Source organism: Sceloporus occidentalis, unplaced genomic scaffold (assembly GCF_023333645.1).
Source record: "Sceloporus occidentalis isolate IW3139 unplaced genomic scaffold, rSceOcc1.0.p SCAF_65, whole genome shotgun sequence".
Classification (NCBI taxonomy): domain Eukaryota; kingdom Metazoa; phylum Chordata; class Lepidosauria; order Squamata; family Phrynosomatidae; genus Sceloporus; species Sceloporus occidentalis.
The window spans coordinates 3,987,361-4,008,189 of record NW_028317045.1 but is presented as its reverse complement, the minus strand read 5'-3'; positions in this window follow the sequence as shown (position 1 = coordinate 4,008,189).

Genomic DNA, 20,829 nt, shown 5'->3' with positions numbered 1-20,829 from the left:
ACACAAAGCTTCACTCAAGGAGGGGAAGTAGGGCTCGCAATTCCAATGCAATGTCAAGGATATGCACACATACACTGCCTGGCATGGAGGGAAAAAAATCCTGTTTCCAGGTTGAAGATTTTTGGGTCCGTTTTGATTTTTATAATCTCCAAGGAAGAATGCAGCAAAATAATGTAGAAGTGATATAAAACTAGTGCCAGGAATCTGCAAATAAAACACACATTTGTAAATAAATAAGTACATAATGAAGCACAGCTAACTGAATTTTGTGTGTCCAATTACGAGAGCTTTTTCTTGTCTCAATGATCCAGCATTAAACACTACTGGCCTTATTAAAGATATCCAGCTATCTAGGAGCCAGGGCATTTTGTGCAAATTTAATTTCCCATAACCCTTGAAGACTACATTAAATTAACACTCTCAACTCAAGAAGGAAGTGGTAGCACGTCTTGTACTTGCATGGTGTTGGCATACATATCCAGTAATTATCTTACGACGAGGAACTGGTTTAAGGGATACATACACCGATTAGTCATAACATTATGACCACCTGATATTGTGTATGACCAGTCAAGGGATGGACTCCACTAGACCTCTGAAGGTGTGCTGTGGTATCTGGCTCGATGACGTTAGCAGCAGATCGTTTAAGTCCTGTAAGTTGCGAGGTGGGTCCATTCTGGTTCCATGTGTTCTCCAGGTAAGCGACTGTAATGCATTTACATTTTTTTTTACTCCTGGGCCCGGTCACGACTGGGTTAATTAGCTAAGTATATACCTAAGTTTTGTAACTTAGGCGTCAGACGTCAACAAGTACAGACCACTGTGCTGAATAGATAAGTAAACTCACAATCACTTAGGAACAACATGGCGAAGGACCTCTGTTTAAAGTGCCTGGCCAGCATCATAGAATAGAGGGCCAGCCTGCATTACAGAACAGAAGCCACATAGAGATAACACCACAACGTAAAGATACTCGTCCCTGGAAGATTCTGGAAAGTCCCCACAATCTTTGAGACCACAATCTTTGAAACCTCACCTGTGGTATTTGCAAGAACGTGCACAGGCAGCCCAGGACGGATCCAGGGATCCTTGCGTCCAAGACAAGTGGCTCTTCGAAAAGACTGTTCTGAGGGCTTTCCCAGTCTCCCAGAGTGATAACTACTTGGCTTGGTGATGTATTACTGTATTGACATTTTGACACTATAGCATTGATTGCTGTGATATTGATTGATTGATGGCTTAACTCATTTTACACACACATATATGCATACATATAAGTTTGCATACACAACTATTGTCTATCTGCTATAGTTAGAATTCTATATTAAAGTTTTGCTTGATCAAATTGCTGTCATCCCACATCCTCATTGATTGGGCAAAACAGCAGCACACACGCACCCGGCCATCCACCTGATGCAAAAGAAAACGTGATTCATCAGACAAGGGCACCTTCTTCCATTGCTCCATGGTCCAGTTCTTATGCTCACGGGCCCATTGTAGGCAATTTCAGCAGTGCACAGGGGTCAGCATGGGCACCCTGACTGGACTGCGGCTACACAGTCCCATACGCAACAAACTGCGATGCACTGTGTGTTCTGACAGCTTTATATCAGAAGCAGCATTAACTTTTTCAGCAATTTGAGCTACAGTTGGATTTGACCACAAGGGCCAGCCTTCACCCACTCGTGCATCAATGAGTCTTGGCTGCCCATGACCCTGTCACCGCTTTTCCTTCCTTGGACTACTATTGATAGGTACTGACCACTGCAGACAAAGAGCACCCCACAAGAGCTGCAGTTTTGGAGATGCTCTGACCCAGTTGTCTAGCTATGACAATTTGGCCATTGTCAAAGTCACTCAGGTCCTTATGCTTGCTCATTTTCCCTGCTTCTATCACATCAACTACAATCTCAAGATTGTAAGCTTGCGAGCAGGGCTTTCTCCACCTAATGTATCGGTTTGTCTTAGTCTGTCAATTCTCATCTTGTCATAACCCTTGAATATATGTATTGTATTAAGCACTGTGTAAATTGTTGGCGCTATATAAATAAACAATAATAATAGTAATAATCAACTTTGAAGACGAAATGTTCACTTGCTGCCTAATATATCCTACCCACTGATAACAAGATTACCAGTGTTATTCTCTTCACCTGTCAGTGGTAATAATGGTATGGCTGATCGGTGTATATGTTGTATTTAGTTGGATAGGGCATAATGCAAAATGTGAGCATTCCCTACACATCAAGGCATTGTATAACGAATATACATGAAAGTAATTTTCATTTCTATGTGTAAGCAAACTAAAACGAAATTAAATCAGACTGATGGTAATACTAATTTCACTCACCCCATGACCACACTGTACTTGGTGAAGCATCATAAGGAAATTGCGAAGGTGGAGCACTGTAATTGTAGTAAGTGCCTATGCCAAACGGACCAGGCATTGGACACATCTGAGACTGGTTGGCGAAGTAAGCCTGGTTTACAGCATAAGAATTCTCAGCAGAGAACATTGGGGTTTCACCATATGGAAAGCTCTGTTGTGCATTGTAAGATACACCCTGATATGACTGGGTCACAAGGCTTGTATTGCTGCCATTTTGATACCAAAAGTATAGAGAATACTGCCAAGGATAAACACAGCTCTCAAGGTGGTTATTTGAGCTACTGCTTGGTATCCTGGATTGACTATTCATTTCATTCAAATCAGCCTGTATATTATGCTGCAAAGAAGATAAATCTTCTCCCTTGTTGTCATCTTTGTGACTTGAACAATCAGGATCCCGCCCCGTGCAGTCTTGTGTATCATTTTCACTGTCTTCTGTTTTCCGGATCACTGTATCTTCCATGTTTTCTCTAAAAATAAATGATTGGCTATTTAGTAATCACTGAAAGTCATAGCAATGCAGAGAAAACAAACATAGCTGAAATGTAAGCAAAAGCAATAAGAATATGCATAGAAACATAGAACTTGATGGCAAATAAGAACCATTTAGACTATCTAATCAGCCCATTTTATCTGCCACATAAATAGTCTCTTATAAGAGCACGTGAAGGCTGTGAGGACTTTTTTACATTACAAAAACTAAATACAGAAGGCAGATATATGCCAATGTTAACAAGCCAGGCCAACGCACCAGGGCCACACTGATTTTCCCTGCAGTAACCATTCCAACTATGTAAAGAAATATGTTAAAACTGCTGTACTGTATGATCTTTTCAGTTGTTTACGATTTCATATGCCACAATTGAAATATGCCATGCATTCATACCGCGGAAGCATAATTAAAAAACCTTCAGAACAATGATATAACTTGGATGTATTATTTTCATGGTTTGTGTGCTGTTTCCCCCTTAGTTTGTGGAGTTCAGTAATGGTAAAAATTTGTGTAGAACTGCATTTCAGAAAGACCTGTGCAGTAGAAAATGGTTCAAAAAGATTTGGACAAATAATGAACTTTTGTTTTTGGACAATAAAATTAGTTTCAAGCCTTTTCGGTTCCGCCAATATCCAGAGGACTGTTTTCACTTGGAAATAAAATTCTCTGTCACTCATCTTTATTCACTATTTCATGACCTTAAATATTCAAACTCACGTTCTCTCACTCTCTCATTTACTCTCTCTCAATGTTTTCCTACCTTCTCCATTGAAAACTTCCATGTCCCTGTCTTCTTGCCCCACTTCTCTTGCATGTTCTTGTTCTTCTTCCTATTTCCTTTTTTGTCTGCAGCTCCACTTCTTCTCTTGACTCTTCTTGCACTTCAGTCTTCTTTCTTCACTTGCTGCTCCACGTGTCTTCTTTCTTAATCCGCTTTCCCAAGGATATGGCCTCCTAGTGAACGTCCACAAAAGGGCAGAAATGCACAAACAGAATGATGCAGATAAATTTGCAGAGAAATAGATGTGCAGAAATAACGCTTCGCTTTCTCAACAAATCTATCTTCCCTCCAATCAGGGGGAGAAGGTGTCCCTGAGGTTCTGCCATTTTGCAGAAGTTCATCAAGACACCAGGGTAATAAAGACAGATTTGTGGAGAAAGAGAACTGTTTCTGCCCCTCTCTTTTTCCGCAAATCCATCTGCATTACTCTGGCCTCTGTGTGCACTCCTGCAAAAGGGCAAAGAACAGGGACAGCCTCTCCCCATTCCACCAGGTGAGATGGTGTCCCCCGGAGGCAATTCCTTTTTGTGGAAGTTCACTGGGAGGCCATGTCCACGGAGAAGTAGAAGACGAAATATGATACGAAGAGCAGCAGACAAATAAAGAAGACATAAGAACAAGAAGAGTCAACAGAAGCAGAGCTGTGGGAGAGAGGACAGGGACCTGGATGGTGGAGAAGGTAGGGAGAGAGTGTAATAGAGCGTGAGAAAGTGTGAGAGTAACAGAGAGTGTCGCCTTGTTTTCAGACATTCGCACAAATCGATGAAATTTTAATTTGTGTACAAAATGGATAAGTATACTTCAAGGGATGACATTCTTGTCTCGAATATACTGGATTAATTGCAGGTTATTGTCTCTAAATTAATTTATCCTGGTCATTTAAGAAGCACCCCACAATCTGAATATATATATAATTTTTAGGGTGTATTTTGTACTTGCTTGCCTGTTATATCTGACCCACCATATACCTTAAGCAGGTTTACCATATTCCCAGACATACAGTCGTGACCAAAAGTTTTGAGAATTACACAAATATTAATTTTCACAAAGTCTGTTTAGATTATGGCAATTTGCATATACTCCAGAATGTTATGAAGAGTGATCAGATGAACTGCAATAGTAAAGTAAATCAATTATAAAGTCCCTCTTTGCCATGAAAATGAACTTAATCCCAAAAAACCATTTCCACTGCATTTCAGCCCTGCCCCAAAAGAGCCATCATGTCAATAATTCTCTTGTTAGCACAAGTGAGAGTGTTGACATGGACAAGGCTGGCGTTCACTCTCTTACGCTGATTCAGTTAGAGTACCAGTTTGGAAGCTTTAAAAGGAGAGTGGTGCTTGACACCAATGTCCTTCTTCTGTTAACCATGGTTACCTGCAAGGAAACACGTGCTTTCATCATTGCTTTTCACAAAAAGGACTTCACATGCAAGGATATTGCTGCTAGTAAGATTTCATCAAATCAACCAGGTTATCCAAGAAGACAAGGTGAACACTACCATCAGTCTTGTGTCATGCCAACAGTAAAGCATTCTGAGACCATTCATGTGTGGGGTTGCTTCTCAGCCAAGGGAGTGGGCTCACTCACAATTTTGTCTAAGAACACAGCCATGAATAAAGAATGGTACCAACACATCCTTCAAGAGCATCTTCTACCAACCATCCAAGAACAGTTTGGTGACGAACAATACCTTTTCCAGCATGATGGAGCACCTTGCCATAAGGCAAAAGTGATAATTAAGTGGCTCAGGGAACCAAACATCAAAATTTTGGGGCCATGGCCAGGAAACTCCCCAGACCTTAATCCTATCGAGAACTTGTAGTCAATCCTTAAGAGGCGGGTGTACAAACAAAAACCCACAAATTCTGACAAACTCCAAGCATTGATTATGCAAGAATGGGCTGCCATCAATCAGGATGTGACCTAGAAGTTAATTGAGAGCATGCCGGGGCGGATTGCAGAAGTCTTGAAAAAGAAGGGTCACCACTGGAAATATTATGTTACGCTTTCTGCATACAGCTTGTCAAAAGCTCAACACTTGGTGGACTGGTAATTCTCTCCACAGAACCATTTTAGCACCACCTTGCTCTTTCACCAGGACTCCTGGATACCTCAAACATGCTATACAGAGGAAGAAACACTGAGCATGTAATACTGTAGTTTCCTCTGAGCATGTAATACTGAGCCTCTTTATTCAGGGACAGTCATATCTAATATACCTATTAATCAATGAAAAGGAATCAAATGCCCTAAACCCAGAGCTCTAGAATCTTCCTAAAACCAGGTATTCAAAGACAGGAAAAAAAACTCCTTCAGATTCTTGTTTATGACATCACTCATTTCATACACTCACAATAATCATGCACTCTCCATCACACTGCTTTTATGTGCTTTAATTCCGAATATGAAGCAGAATGCTGAATTATGAAATTATTATGTAAGATCTCAGGCAGTGTTCAGGAATACGGCTGGTAGGAATAAATGTACATGGATAATATTACTTTATTATGAGGTCTAGATATGTAACTAGAATTTTGTAGTCATTCTAAGCATTTTAAAGGTAACATAGTTCCTTCCACCCATTTGTACAATTAAAACTCCTGAAATTTGCAGGGGTACTGCATGCTGGGGAGAGGTAAGAAATTACCAAATCAGCCGACAAAAGCTAAGTCATAGAGAAAGAAAAGAGTGAAAGTTGGGTGAAAATTTGAACTGTAAACTTTCAATCAACTTTTCCTCTGCATGCGAATTGATATAAAGGGTAGGAAACATTTTAGGCCTTGCTTAAAAGCACAATTTCCCTATGTGATAGAGACAGTGTTTTGTCAACACAGAATATGATGATGCATATCAATATCGACTGCAGGGCATTCATTCACAAGGGAGGCTGGCTGTGGGCATCACATAAATCAACACTAAATGGAGGGCTGTCTGGTGGGATAAATATAGAAGGTTTGGACAATTTTTAACTTGATAATTTTGTTATAAGTATCCAAATGGCCCTTGGCAGAAAAAAGATCTTCTGTGATTGTCCACAATCTACCCTGGAGTTTGGCTCCTATAAATATAACCTCTTCGTGAGGCTGATTTTATTTTTTGCACCCTTCGTTCACATTTCTGCAGTGCTCGTGTTTAGCTGTAATTTTCTTTTTTCCTGTTTTCTGAACCCACACAAGTTATATATTGTTCTTTAGATTTCATTATTTTGATTGTATCATATCATTTACTGTAAAAAAGTATAAAATGTGAAAAAATTTAGAAAAAAATTTACTTGAAAAATCTTTTACTCTATAAAAAAACTGCTAAATCGATTCTACTATTTGTCCCCAGTTTAGAAATACCCAATGTTTTTATGTTTTTTTACTTTTTTCTGCACGTTATGGGGCAATAAGTACAAGGATTGTCGATTCCCTACTAAACTCTTTTAAAATGGGCGCCAACGTCCCAGGGAGGGGCCAGACATGGCCCCTGATGCCAATATCGGTGTTGCTGAATGCCTCGACATTGAGGCATTACAGCAACACAGTTTGGGTGCAGATAGCGAATGTAGAAGGCTTTCTACACCCGTTTAAAGCCTTGATGGTCGGACGTGCCCGGACCGTTAATTGTCATCAAGGGGATAAAAACCTGTTGTTTCAGTTGTAAACAGCTTACCAATATTTTTATTGATAGGTAAATACAAGTCTTAAATACCATAGATCCTTTGGTTAAATACCTTTGTCTGCTGGGGCTTCCTGTAAGTATTTGATGTTCATCTCTAGCAGAACTGCTTGGCAAATACTTTAAGACCTAAGAACCAAACAATGCACAATGTTGAAAATAATGGTCGAATGAAGTATAGATACTTATGTTATGAAATATATCGGCCGAAAAGGGCATTATCAGCAAAATGCCCCCCCCAAAAAAACTGCTGAAAATATCCGTCCGCAGGGGCCTTGCTACTTTCCTGCGCGTTGCTTGCACAGTGTGTTGACTAAGGGAATGAATGACTATCTGTGAATGATTAGCATCTGTGAATGAATGAGTATATGTAAATTAGTGTGTGTGATGGCGTAGATGTGTAAGTGGGGGGATAGCATGGCATAGGGAGGCTGCTATAACACTCCTATCATGCCAAGGTTCCAGCATGTACTGGCTGCCTGGGCATGATAGGGGTGTGATTACTGTTAATTATATGTATGTTCTGGTGATTCCAGTCTTCATTCCCACATGATGATTGTTTGAGAGGTGGGGTAAGCCACTCCTGTTGTTTATCACATTAATCACTGCACTGCATAAATTGTTTCACTTTGCCACACAGCACTTGTCTTGAGAAAGGACCGGAGGTGGTCCAAACGTTGGCCGTGCTGATGGAAATAAACTAGTGTTTAATGCACTTTGCTACAAAGACCCGTGAGTGTCCATTTTTCTTTGGTTACATGTGTCTGGCTATTTTTGGAGCACCCGGGCAAATAAAAGCCTGTGTATATTAACAATATTTCTGAGTGTGCAGCCGCTTCCTTTGGTTTGTGTATATTGAATGTTAAGACCGGTGGCGCGGTCAGTATTCTGGCACCTCTTATTTATATTTAATGATTTTTTTGCATATACTTTTTTTGGCTTAAAGATAAACAGCACCTCTGGGGACCCTTTACTCTACCTCTACTATCTAGACCATACTACCTGATGGAAGATTTTGAACAACGGGCTGGAGCCCATCTTGACTATGCAGAGACTCTATTAATTACTGACGAACAGGTGGCTAAGGTATTATGGCAGACTACTAATACTGATTACCCTTCCACAACTACAGAAAAAGATGTATCACAGGAGCTAAACAGACTAAAAAAGAGAGAAATAGATCTGGGTCTGTTTTTGTCAGATTACTATCGGGCAAAGAGGATTCCAAGGGGATTTCGGATCCACAATATTCCCACACTTGGACGACATAAACCCAACGTGTGAGAAAATGGATAGCATTACTTAACAAATGTTCCCTAGATCTGATGGTAATCATCATGGAGGATGTACAAGAGGAATTACATCAAGTTCGCAAACAGCTCTCAGACTTTGAGACCAATGGATATTATTACCAAATTTGATGCAACTACCATAACTACTCTACAACAACAACTGGATTCCTATCGCAGTGATCTATTAAGGTTTAAAAGACAGAAGCTTTCCAAAGTGAATGAAGATTATGATAGACACAGAGTATATCGTTGGTTAGGGAATAAAATGGAGAATCCACCACCACCTCGAAGATTTTGTCAATATCCATATAAAATCGGGAGACCAAACCAATTCACAGTGGATCAGAGTTCTGTCGATTCGACCTCAGCCTCAGATACAGAGAGTACTAATAAGACGAACGAAGCTAGCCGTGGATCAGAAAATACCACAACCACTCCAGCCTCTTTTTTAGGCGAAAGACCGGGATATATAAGGAGTACCAGAAAAACACGCCAAGATACCCTAGGAGAACCTCCAGACGGAAACCTAGGCGAGGGCGAAAAAAAAGGCAATCAACCAATAAAGACAAAACCATCCATGAGGAGGTAATTCCTGTCTTCAATCTTTCTAATCGCTCCCTTTCTACAAGTAAACGTGAAGTGCTGTCATACGGTCTGAATTTCATACCTACTAACTATATTAAGAAATTTGATTGGCAGGTTGAACAGTATAAATTTGGACGACAACTACAACCGAAATAATTTTTTCATAAGAAAAAAACTACGACAGATATTTTGAATCATCCGTTCAAACTCAGAAGTACTTTTGATCCTATCTCAAACAATATTTCTCTCACCACATTCCAGAGGGTTCAAGAAACTCAATTGGAGAATTACCCCTGGAATCAACGTAAAGCTCATTTTAATTTAACCATTTCACAAAAACAGGCACTGACAACTTTATCCACCGATCCGGAGATTGTAATTCACCCCGCTGACAAGGGCGGTGGGATAGCGGTCCTCAATTACACAGACTACAGAGATTAAATTATAAAACAACTCTCAAATCCAGAAACATGAGACACATATAATCCAACGGAGAAATTTTCCGCTATGATTAAAATAGTGATTCAGCGGGTGCAGGAAGCTGGTTATTTGACTCCAGATGAAGCCAATTTTCTGATTCAAGAGTTTCCACGTATTCCAGTACTGTATACGTTACCAAAACTCCACAAGAATGCACATAAGCCACCAGGCCGACCCATAGTATCCGCAAAAGGTGGACTTCTTGAGCCATTGGGTAAATGGATAGATTACCATCTACACGATGCGATCCAGAACACCAGGAGTCACTTGCGTGACAGCCAAGCATTAATACAAATACTTAAAAATACATCTCTACCAGAGGGTGAAATTCAACTGGCGACGATTGACGTTACCAGTTTATACACAGTGATTCCCCATGACCTGGGCATGCAAGCTGTCAAGCAACTTATCACCGATAATCCACTTTATAAGGGTCCGCCAGTTGAGTTTTTGTTGGAACTTTTACATCTTACTCTTTCTTTGAACTACTTTAAATTTGAACATAAATTCTACGTACAGCGCACTGAAACAGCTATGGGGGCATCTATGGCACCCTCTTATGCCAATGCATATATGTACCGTTTTGAAGAAGACTATTTGATGGATATCTTGGGTGACCAAGCCTTATTGAACAAATGCTACATCGATGACTGCCTAATAATTTGGAACGGCACCAAACAGTCCTTTCTGGAGACCGTTGACCAAATCAATGCACTCCCCACGCCTATTCTGATGACATCAGAATGCAATATGGATTTTATAAATTTTCTTGATTTGAGGATCTCCATCTCTGAACGTCAACTACATTTTTCATTATTTAAAAAACCTACTGATCGAAACACATTACTCCACAGACAAAGCTGTCATCCTCCTCATGTGTTTAAATCCATCCCCTATGCACAATTCCTGCGGGTATTGTGAAATAATTCTAATATTGACAACACGGAACAACAGTTAAGGGAGATGGAGAGCAAATTCCTACATCGTGGATATGAGCAGAATTTACTAAGAAAATGTTTAACTAGAGCTAGAAAGACGATGGGCCAGGACAATATCTCTACTCAAATTATCGGACAAAAAAGCTCTGACAGATTGACGTACAATATGCGATACACCATGGCTTCAAAAGATATCTCAGATGGCATTAGAACCAACTGGAATCTGGTAATAAACGATAGAAGCCTTCCTTTATCATTCAAAAAGCGACCGAAAATGAGCTATTCGAAAGGCAGAAGCATTAGAGATATAGTAGTTTCCTCTGATCCTATTCACTGTTATGATACTAATTGGTTGGCTAAACTTCCGGCTCGAAAAGGATGCTATAAATGCAGTGGCTGCGTTACCTGCGGCCACATGATTCAAACAAAATCATTTCAACATCCACATACAAATAAGCAGTTTGACATTAATCATCATATCACCTGTAAATCAGAGTTTGTTGTATATAAAATCACATGCCCGTGTGGCCTCTGCTATATTGGAAAAATGGACTTGACATTACGGGACAGAATCCGGGGACACCGGTCAGCTATCAATACAGCGTACCAAGATGGAACAACTGATAAGCCAGTGGCTTAACATTTTTTTCAGCGAGAAACATCACTTGAACTCTTTACGCTTTGTAGCCATTGATATGGCCCCCCCCTTGAGAAGAGGAGGTGACAGGGCCAAGTTATTGCTTCAACGTGAGACCTTTTGGATTAAGACTCTTAATACCCTCACACCAATGGGACTAAATGAACATGTATCATTTTCCTCATTTTTGGATACTCGATGAAATGGAGCATAATACAGTACTTTTTATGGACTTATGCTTGCTGTATTTATGAAATCCCAATATGTTCTGTTTTTATTCATTGCATGCATGACATTTCTGTGCAGTCTTCAGAATTCTCTGCCTTTACCAAATTTTGTCTATTTTAGATTCTTGTGGTATGGTACTATGTATTTTTTAAACGTACACATTTTCATTCTATATGCACTATTCAACTGCTATTTCACTAAGAGGTTTCTCTTTTGTTTATGTCATTTCACATGACCAAGGGAATTCAATGTATTGAACAGAACAGTTTTAGGTTCCGCGTGTTGCATGGGGGATGTTTTACTAGGTACACATTATGTTTAACTGGGGATATGCACATGCTGTTCTGGGGATTCCAGTCTTCATTCCCACATGATGATCGTTTGAGAGGTGGGGTAAGCCACTCCTGTTGTTTATCACATTAATCACTGCACTGCATACATTGTTTCACTTTGCCACACAGCACTTGTCTTGAGAAAGGACCGGAGGTGGTCCGAAACGTTGGCCGCGCTGATTGAAATAAACTAGTGTTTAATGCACTTTGCTACAAAGACCCGTGAGTGCCCATTTTTCTTTGGTTACATATATATATATATATGTTAACAGCAATCACACTCCTATCATGCCCAGGCAACAAGTACACGCTAGATCAGACCTGGGCAAAGCACGGCCCGCGGGCCACATCCGGCCCGCTGAATAGCTCGGACCGGCCCGCAAAGAGTGTCCTGGTGACTCACCAATGAGTCCGGTGTCCCCCCCCCGCCCCGGTCACTTACCTTAAACTCCTGTGTTGGAAGCGTTTGTCTCGGGTGCCGGCGCTTTACGCTGGGCGCCGGCATATGACGTCAGACGCCGGCGATCAGCAGTGAAGCGCCGGCACCCGAGACAAACGCCTCACGCTTCCAACACAGGAGTTTAAGGTAAGTGACCGGGGCGGGGGGGGAGATCCTGAGAAGGGGGGGTTAGGGAGTTAGAGGGGAGATACTGAGAAGGGGGGGTTAGGGAGTTAGAGGGGAGATACTGAGAAGGGGGGTTAGGGAGGGAGGTCTTACTGTGTGTGTGTGTCTTACTGTGTTTGTGTGTGTGTGTCTTACTGTGTGTGTGTGTATCTTACTGTGTCTGTGTGTGTCTCACTGTGTCTGTGTGTGTCTTACTGTGTCTGTGTGTGTCTTACTGTGTCTGTGTGTGTCTCACTGTGTCTGTGTGTGTCTTACTGTGTCTGTGTGTGTCTCACTGTGTCTGTGTGTGTCTTACTGTGTCTGTGTGTGTCTTACTGTGTCTGTGTGTGTCTCACTGTGTCTGTGTGTGTCTTACTGTGTCTGTGTGTGTCTCACTGTGTCTGTGTGTGTCTCACTGTGTCTGTGTGTGTCTTACTGTGTCTGTGTGTGTCTCACTGTGTCTGTGTGTGTCTCACTGTGTCTGTGTGTGTCTCACTGTGTCTGTGTGTGTCTTACTGTGTCTGTGTGTGTCTTACTGCGTGTGTCTTACTGTGTTCATAGCTTATTCAGTTATTGTAATAAATATTTTAGCCCATTTTTTAGCTCAAAATATTTTTTCCTTTTTTTTCTCCTCTAAAATCTAGGTGCGTCTTATCAGCAGGTGCGTCTTATAGAGCGAAAAATACGGTATGCACTCCGAAGCCTTGTTCATTTTGTTCACTTCTGTGCTGTGCTAATAGTTATTCAGGCCTTACTTATTCAAGCACCTCTACCAATGACGTAGGCTTGAATAACTTTATTAAACAGCACATAAGTTAACAAAATGGACAAGGCTTCGGAGTTTGTAGTTTGTAGAGGTCTGGCCCTCTAAAACCATTCCAATTTCTCATGTGGCCCCATGGGAAAATTAATTGCCCACCCCTGCGCTAGATCCTGGGCATGATAGGAGCGTGACTGCCGTTAACAATTATATATATATATTAATATTGAATTTTTTGGTCCAATTTTGGTGTGTTACTTACTTTTAATAAAAGTGCATTTGTTTTGTTTAGTTTTTTTTAAAGGTGGGGGGGTAATTTTCGTTTTCGAATGAAAGTGAATGCTGAATTTCCGGTTGCGGTCCAGAATTTTCATTTCGGTGCATCCCTAGTAGTTAACCTAGCATGGAAATCATGGCATGCTTGACAAACAGGGTATTCACATTAATAAAACAAGAAATGTATCAGCTGGTTAAGAAAAATGATCTAATATAATACAAACAGTGCAAGAAAATAAAACATAGTTGGAAAAAATGCTGTTGTTAACAATAACATTAATTTCTGCTACATTATTGGTGCAATTTGTTTATTATTTATACTAAATAATATTGCGTTACTGACACCTACTTTGAAATGATAATCTATAAACTCACATTCAATTTAAATACTCTGCAACTCAGACATTTTGATGTACATGTAAAGTAATATTACTTTTTCAATTATTTTCCCTATGGATGTCAGTGTGTTAAAGGATAAAATATAGAATATATGGGACACCCGATGTTGTTTCTTACCTTTTGTTTTTTGGGGCTGAAGTCAAGGTGTTGATCACTTTTATCTGGATGTGTGTGACTGCTTGCTCTTTTCCTGGGACACAGTTCATCCGTCATTTTGCTATTTTTGTCTCTCTCTCCTATAAAGTCTTGCTCACAGTTGTTTTTATACAATTGGTAAATTATTACATTAAATGCTGATTTATTTGATTTCAGAACTATGTTTTTCATCAACTCAATAGTTTTCATCACTTTCATAGTATGCGCCATTCTCCCTAAATCCTTCTTAGGGACTGACATTAAAAGACCAAGCAAATCAGAAAATTGACTGTAATTATATTCCAGCTCGCATAAAGTGTTTCCATAATGGACTGAGACAACAAATGGAGAAAGGGGAATATATGTACTAATTGTGGGCTTGGATTCCAAAACAAAGTTTTTTAGCTCTGATAACTCTGAAAGTTCTCGAGTCATTATTTGAAGAGCGTATGTATAATTCACTGACTCTGAGCAGTCGCAAATAATCTCCAGCTCTGACTTTATCTCAGATATTGTGCTCTCTATGACATCTAAGGCATTAGATGTTAAATTCCCTTGCAGGCAAGAAACAATCTTGTGCTGACTGTGAAGCAAGTTCGGGAAAAGAGAAGTATCATAAAATAACAGGCCCCTAGACCTGTCTTGTTTCTTCTTCAGTAAAGAGCTGAGAAAGTGTATTGTCTCATACATCATACCAACCTCAATGTAGGTTTCAACAGCTTCCGGTTTCAAAAGAATTACTAGCTGGTCTTGTTTCTTAGTTGCTTCTAAAACATTCTTCTCTGTGATTAGCACCTCATCTGCATCACACTCTTGCAAAAGTTGAAAGTACTTTATTAGGGCATTTAACTGCTCCCTACAATCTAGTATCATCTTTTTTAACTGATGAGGTTCTGCACAACGTGCTTGGTCAATGATCTTACCAACATAATGCATTTGGTGTTGAGGGTGAAAGTCAAGATCTCTGTTTGAATTATTATTCAAATCATCCTTTATCTGGACTGGCATTACTTCTTCATTTGGAGTACCATATAGTTCATATAATTTTGACAGGGCGTAGTGATTTATTGTAAGCATGAATTCCTTTGTAAAACTAGACAATTTCTTTTGCTCACTGTAGTTTGATTGTTGTCTCAGAACCAACTTTTTGGCAGCATTGAAGAGTAAGTGCTCAATGCCAAAAAGGGATAACTGCATTGTTATGGACTCAGATGTCTTAATAAAAATAATTTTTGCTGAGATTACTTCCAGTAAACATAACGCATGTTCCCGCTTCCCTGGGTCACACCTAGGGCTATTGGCATAGGTCTTTATGAGTTCCAAAGTGCTTTTTTGTAAGGTTTCTAAGTCATCTATTGTGTCTCCAATATACACTCCGCATGTTAATGGAAGTGACAAAGAAAATTCTGGAAGGTCACAGCAATTCTTAAGAACTGCTTCACACTCCTCAATTTCTCTTCTGTATTTCAGGAACACATAATAAGAACTACGATTTTCATGTATGCCACACAGAAGCTCGCTAAGCTGCTGGTAATGGTTCTGCAATGTATCTAGTGGATAAAGTTTCAATTTTTCTTGAAATGTTCTGTACAATGGTGACTGTTGTTGATAACCAGATTCACCTGCAATTAATTCACCATAAAGTGAGCTGTCATACCAAAGTAGACTCCGAAATGTAGGCTCTCTTTGTAAATAGTGGATTCGGTTATCTATAAATTGTTTGGTTTCCATCATCATTTGCAATTCGATGAATGCTTCGATGGCGCATGGCTTCAGGACACACTTGAAAATAACTTTAATATTCCCGTTAGTCAACAATTTTTGGTCAGTTATGACATCTGCATATGAACACTTCTGCTTCTTCTCAAAGGTTTTGATGACTGTAGGAAACATTTTCTTGCAAGTCAATTTGTATTCTCTCAAAGATTTTAGCGAATCTGTTTCATCCACCTTTTGTAAAAGTCTAGACAGCTCTTTGACAAGAGAAACCGAATTTTGTTCCAAGTTAAGAGGTGCATTTTGCTTTGTATGAACACTTTCATCCCTTGCTAGAAGTTGGTTGTTGTATGTCATATCCTTCATAGCTAACTGAGTCATTTTGTACACAGGTAAAGCTTTTGTTTGGGACAGACCTACATCATTCAACAACTTTCCTTCAGAAGTATCTTCTACTTCACTAAGTTGCCTTTGCCTCATTGCATTGTGCCCCTTCTGGCTGGTCCTAATAGGTGTACGAACTGTGTTGGAATGTTGTTTGTTTTCAGGTACTTCTGGAATAGAAAGTGTTGGCAATTTTTCTTTGCTTGACTGAGGTGGTTGACTTCCCTCAGAGATAACATATGTACATGTCTGTGAAATGTGGTTACTACTTTTTTCAATTGTGGCATTGTTTGGTACTGTCTTAATCCTATCTTCTGTATCGTCAAATGTCTCAGTATGTTTGGTAACATTAGAATGCATGCTGTTTGTTCTCTGAACAGTGATTACTCCACCATTTTGAGGGTTAGTCTTGTTACGCCTCTTAACAAGTTGCAAAGACTTCTGAACTCTCTTGTGGGCTTTTCTTAGATGAAGTATGGCTCTGTCTAATTTTTTGGATATACGTTTACTTTTGCACAATGTAGCTTCATCAGACAGCATGCTTAAAACACTCTTAATATTTTCCTCTGATAGAGAGAACTTTTTAATTCTACCAACAGATGCTTTAAAGACCAATCTATGTACATTTTTGTTGTTTAGTCTCTGTTGCTTAAGTGTGTTGTCTGAATGTTTGTATTCTGATGCAATATGAGCAACTTTCCTATTAAACTTTGTACGCCTCTTAGATGTAATTTCTTTCCCATCAGGTTCATTGTTAGTTTTAGGCTGGATAGTTTCTTCTGTATTCAATTGTACTTGATGCACTTTGTCAGATATTCTATTTGGCCTTGATTTATTTGCTTTTGGACTCTGAATACTCACTTTATTTGAAACCTGCACATGCCCGTCAGTAATTTGATCATCTGAAGGTTCATTTTTATACTCACTTATTTTCTTTTCAAAAGTTTGAAATTCGATAGGTGTATTTGTATATATTGAATGTATACTCTCACTGTTCTCAAAGGATTTACAACTGTTTGTAATAGTAATTTGCATGTCTGGGAAAATTCTTAACCCACCAGGCTCTTTTTCTGTTTTTGCTTTGTACTGATATAATTGTGTTCCGCCTTTAGAGAATTTGCAATGTTTCATCTCTTCACTTAGTATTTCTGAAGTTTCCATACCAAAAAGGCTTTTCCAGTCAATCCGGTTGCCTAAATACTGAATGCAACTTGATTCTTCAGCTGTCATGCCAAAGTTTTGGTTCTTGTCAACCTCTGTACAATTCACAGCTAAGGCATCGTTATCTCGCAGTGGAACAGCCATTTTGGTAATGCTGCCTATTAACTTGGTTTGCACAGGTTTAAACAATAAATCTGCATTGCATAAAGACACATCTACTTTACAGGGTGGAGTTACTTTCCTATTGTCATGGAAGGTAAATTTTGCTTGAGAATCACATGAAAGATTTACCTGAACCTCTGAAGAGATATTGCTCTCGTTGTTAACATATGTGTCATGTATTTTAGTCATTCTAGACTCGTGGTTAAAGTTCTGTATCATACTTAAAGTTCCTTCAACTGGCTGCACTGGTTTGGGAGACACAACCATCATAGAAGTTGTTTGGAAAATGTCACCCTTTTCTTCCATGGTTGGAGAGCCAGTTTTATATACTTTAGGTAATTTCCTAGTAGGGCAACATATCTGCCTATGAATCAGTGTTGTTTCTTGCATTTTGGTACTGCGGTCCCTAAGAGGGTTTTCTGTTTCATGCATTCTTTGAGCAACAGGGTTACTAAGTTGCTGTTTCTCAGGATACAACAACATTTCCGTTTCTTTTTTATTGATTTCCTTGGTATTCTGTGTTCTACTGGAGCAACCCAAAAGCTTATCTTTTCTTTGTCTTGCTAAAAGGATGGTTTTTTTATTTGATCCAGTGTAATCTGATAGTCTGTTCGAACTACTTGAAGTGCCGCAATTCCTTTGTTTATTGTCAGTACTAATTTGTTTAGAAATCTTATTAGATCTCTCATTGTGATCATTACTTAACTTGTCCAAGCACAGCTTCCGTTCAATTTTTTTTGTCAAAGTGCTTTCTGAACTACCATTTACATTGCAATCAAGAGTAGCATTGTTTTCAGTTCTGTGTGCGCTGGATTGGTACTGTCCTCTTGTTTCTTCCTTTTTTGTGTCTGATCCACCATATTTTGACAGCGCTTTTGTGGACTCATGTTCATGCGCTATCTTCTTTGTATCACCAGATATGCTACGGTTGTTCCTACCGTTTTGTTGATTCAAAGTATTATTGGGAAGTATCTTGGCTTTGGTTGAATTGGAATTATTGATATCTGGAAATTTTTCTTCTGGAGAAATTAAGGTATCTGTTCTTTTGTTACACACTACAGATGGGTTTTTCACATCATACTCTCCATGTGATGTTGAGCTGTTTCCCTTCCTTATTTCTGTGTGTTTATGTCTAATTTCTAGTGATGTAACTTTGGTAACATGTGTGTACACATCACTTTTTACAAAAGAAAGTATTTCACCTTTCTGTTGGTTATCACAATCAACACTTTGATTTTGTTTTTGATCAATACCTTCATATTTTGCATTAGTCACAAGTCCAGAGGTATTTTCAATGGTACCCGACACATCACCTTCCCAAGATGAATTTATTGGCAAACATTCAACTGTATCCGCTAAACATACTTTTGTATTGTTTTGGCTGGATTTGGAACAAATTAAAGTTTGCTGTATAATGTCACTGCTTTCGTCACTACATTTTTTCAGGAAATATTGTTCTTTAGCCTTTTTGTCACTGTCACAAGGTTCCAAAGGTGAAGAAAGCTTCTTTCCTTTATTCTTTGACTGCTGATCAAAAATACGTTTCTCTTCAAAACTTAGGTAAAGGAATTTTGTTTTACCAATGATATCCTCACAGCTATGATGAAATTCATCGACACTGCAATGTGAAAATTCGTTTGCAGACTTAAGATATTGAGGTGTCATTTGACTAATAAGACATTGATCATCATGTTTTGAAATGTCTGGTTCATTTTGTTTATGTAGTCGTGGATCTCTATTAGTTTTGGAAGTTATCACAAGACTTGAAGAAATTAGGCTTTCTAAATCAGCTGCTGATTTACTAAAAGCACTGTAACGTTCTTGTGTGCCATACTGCTGAGGCATATGGTTTGCAGGAGCAGTAACTATGTTTTGAAACGTGCTGGGTAGCATGTTTCCCAAAGATTGTTCTGTTCTAGAAAGTCTTGGTTGTTTTGGTGGGCATGGCATCGCAAGGTAGGGAGAGCTTTCCTTGGTCAAATGTGAGGTTTTCACTACTGGTGCCCGTATATTTTCATAAATGACAGTAGCATTTTTCCCTTTGCCTATTCTTTTCGCTACCGTACAGTTAATCAATGTATCTTTTTCTGCAACAACAAAAACATTTAAGATTGTGTGAACCTTAAACAAGCAAGTACATGTAAAACGTTCTGCTTACCTGAAGAAAATAGTGCCTAGTTAATAAAATGTAAGGAAAAAACAAGTTAGCCACTTCGATGCTGTTTTTTTTTTTAAATTAACAGAAAATGTTTTGAAAACTACATGCATTTATTTATAAGTCATTGTGATGTTGTAGGTAGTAGGCTAACTACAGGGGTTGCAACTGCAACGGGGTCAGTCTCTCTCTAGGGGGCCCAGGTGACCCCATGCAACCACTTGTTCCTGTCTTCTTGTACTAGTTCAAAATGTTTCAGAGAGGACCCTTCTGACCTGGACTGGACCCTTTCTAACTATTTTGAACTGGCATGGGGAGACAGGAATGTATCATAGTCACTTTGCGTCAGGCTACATAACGCCGCAGTGAAACCAAGGCTGCCCACACAGTGTACCTGCAGTCGAGGTGAGAGGTAAGTGGGTGGAGATGGAAGGGAGGGGGTTTGTTTGTATGTGTGTGGGCACGAATGTCTATGTATACTGTAAGTGCAAACAGGGAAATTTTACTGCACCTCCCCAACACATTTATAAGGTTTTGGTAGCAGTATAAACTTCTTTGTGTGCCCACTATGTAGGAGGTGAGAGTAGGTTCTCACCTTATTTAGAGTGTGCCTTGATGTGGCGGGTGAGCTTAAGTATGCTTTGGCCAATTCATATAACCAAAACATCTCATTTATATTATGTTTATATATTTGTTGCCAACTTTATTAGGGTGAGAAGCGCAGACAGTTTTTGTTTTTTGTATACTGTAAGTGTATTTGGGCACTGGTGTCAATGTATAAGTATCTTTGGGCACAGATGTGTGTGAGTATGAAGGTCCATGTTTATGTGAGCATAGATGTCTATGTATAAGTGTGGGTGAGCACATATGTCTATGTATAAATGTGTGTGTGAGCATGCATGTCATGTTTAAGTGTAGGTGAGCATAAATGTCTATGCATGAGTGTATACAGTGAAGGAAAACAATTGTTTGACCCCTGTTGATTTTGTAGGTTTGCCCACTGACAAAGACATGATCAATCTATTATTTTAACGGTAGGTGGGAGACTGAATAACAACCAAAAATCCAGAATAACGCATTTCAAATAAGTTATAAACTGATTCGCATTTTACTTAGTGAAATAAGTATTTGCCCCTTTGAAAAACATGACTTAGTACTTGGTGTCCAAACCCTTGTTGGCAATCACAGAGGTCAGACATTTCTTGTCTAGATGGCACGATAACTGAGCACAACTCAGTGCCAGTTTTTAAACTTGACGC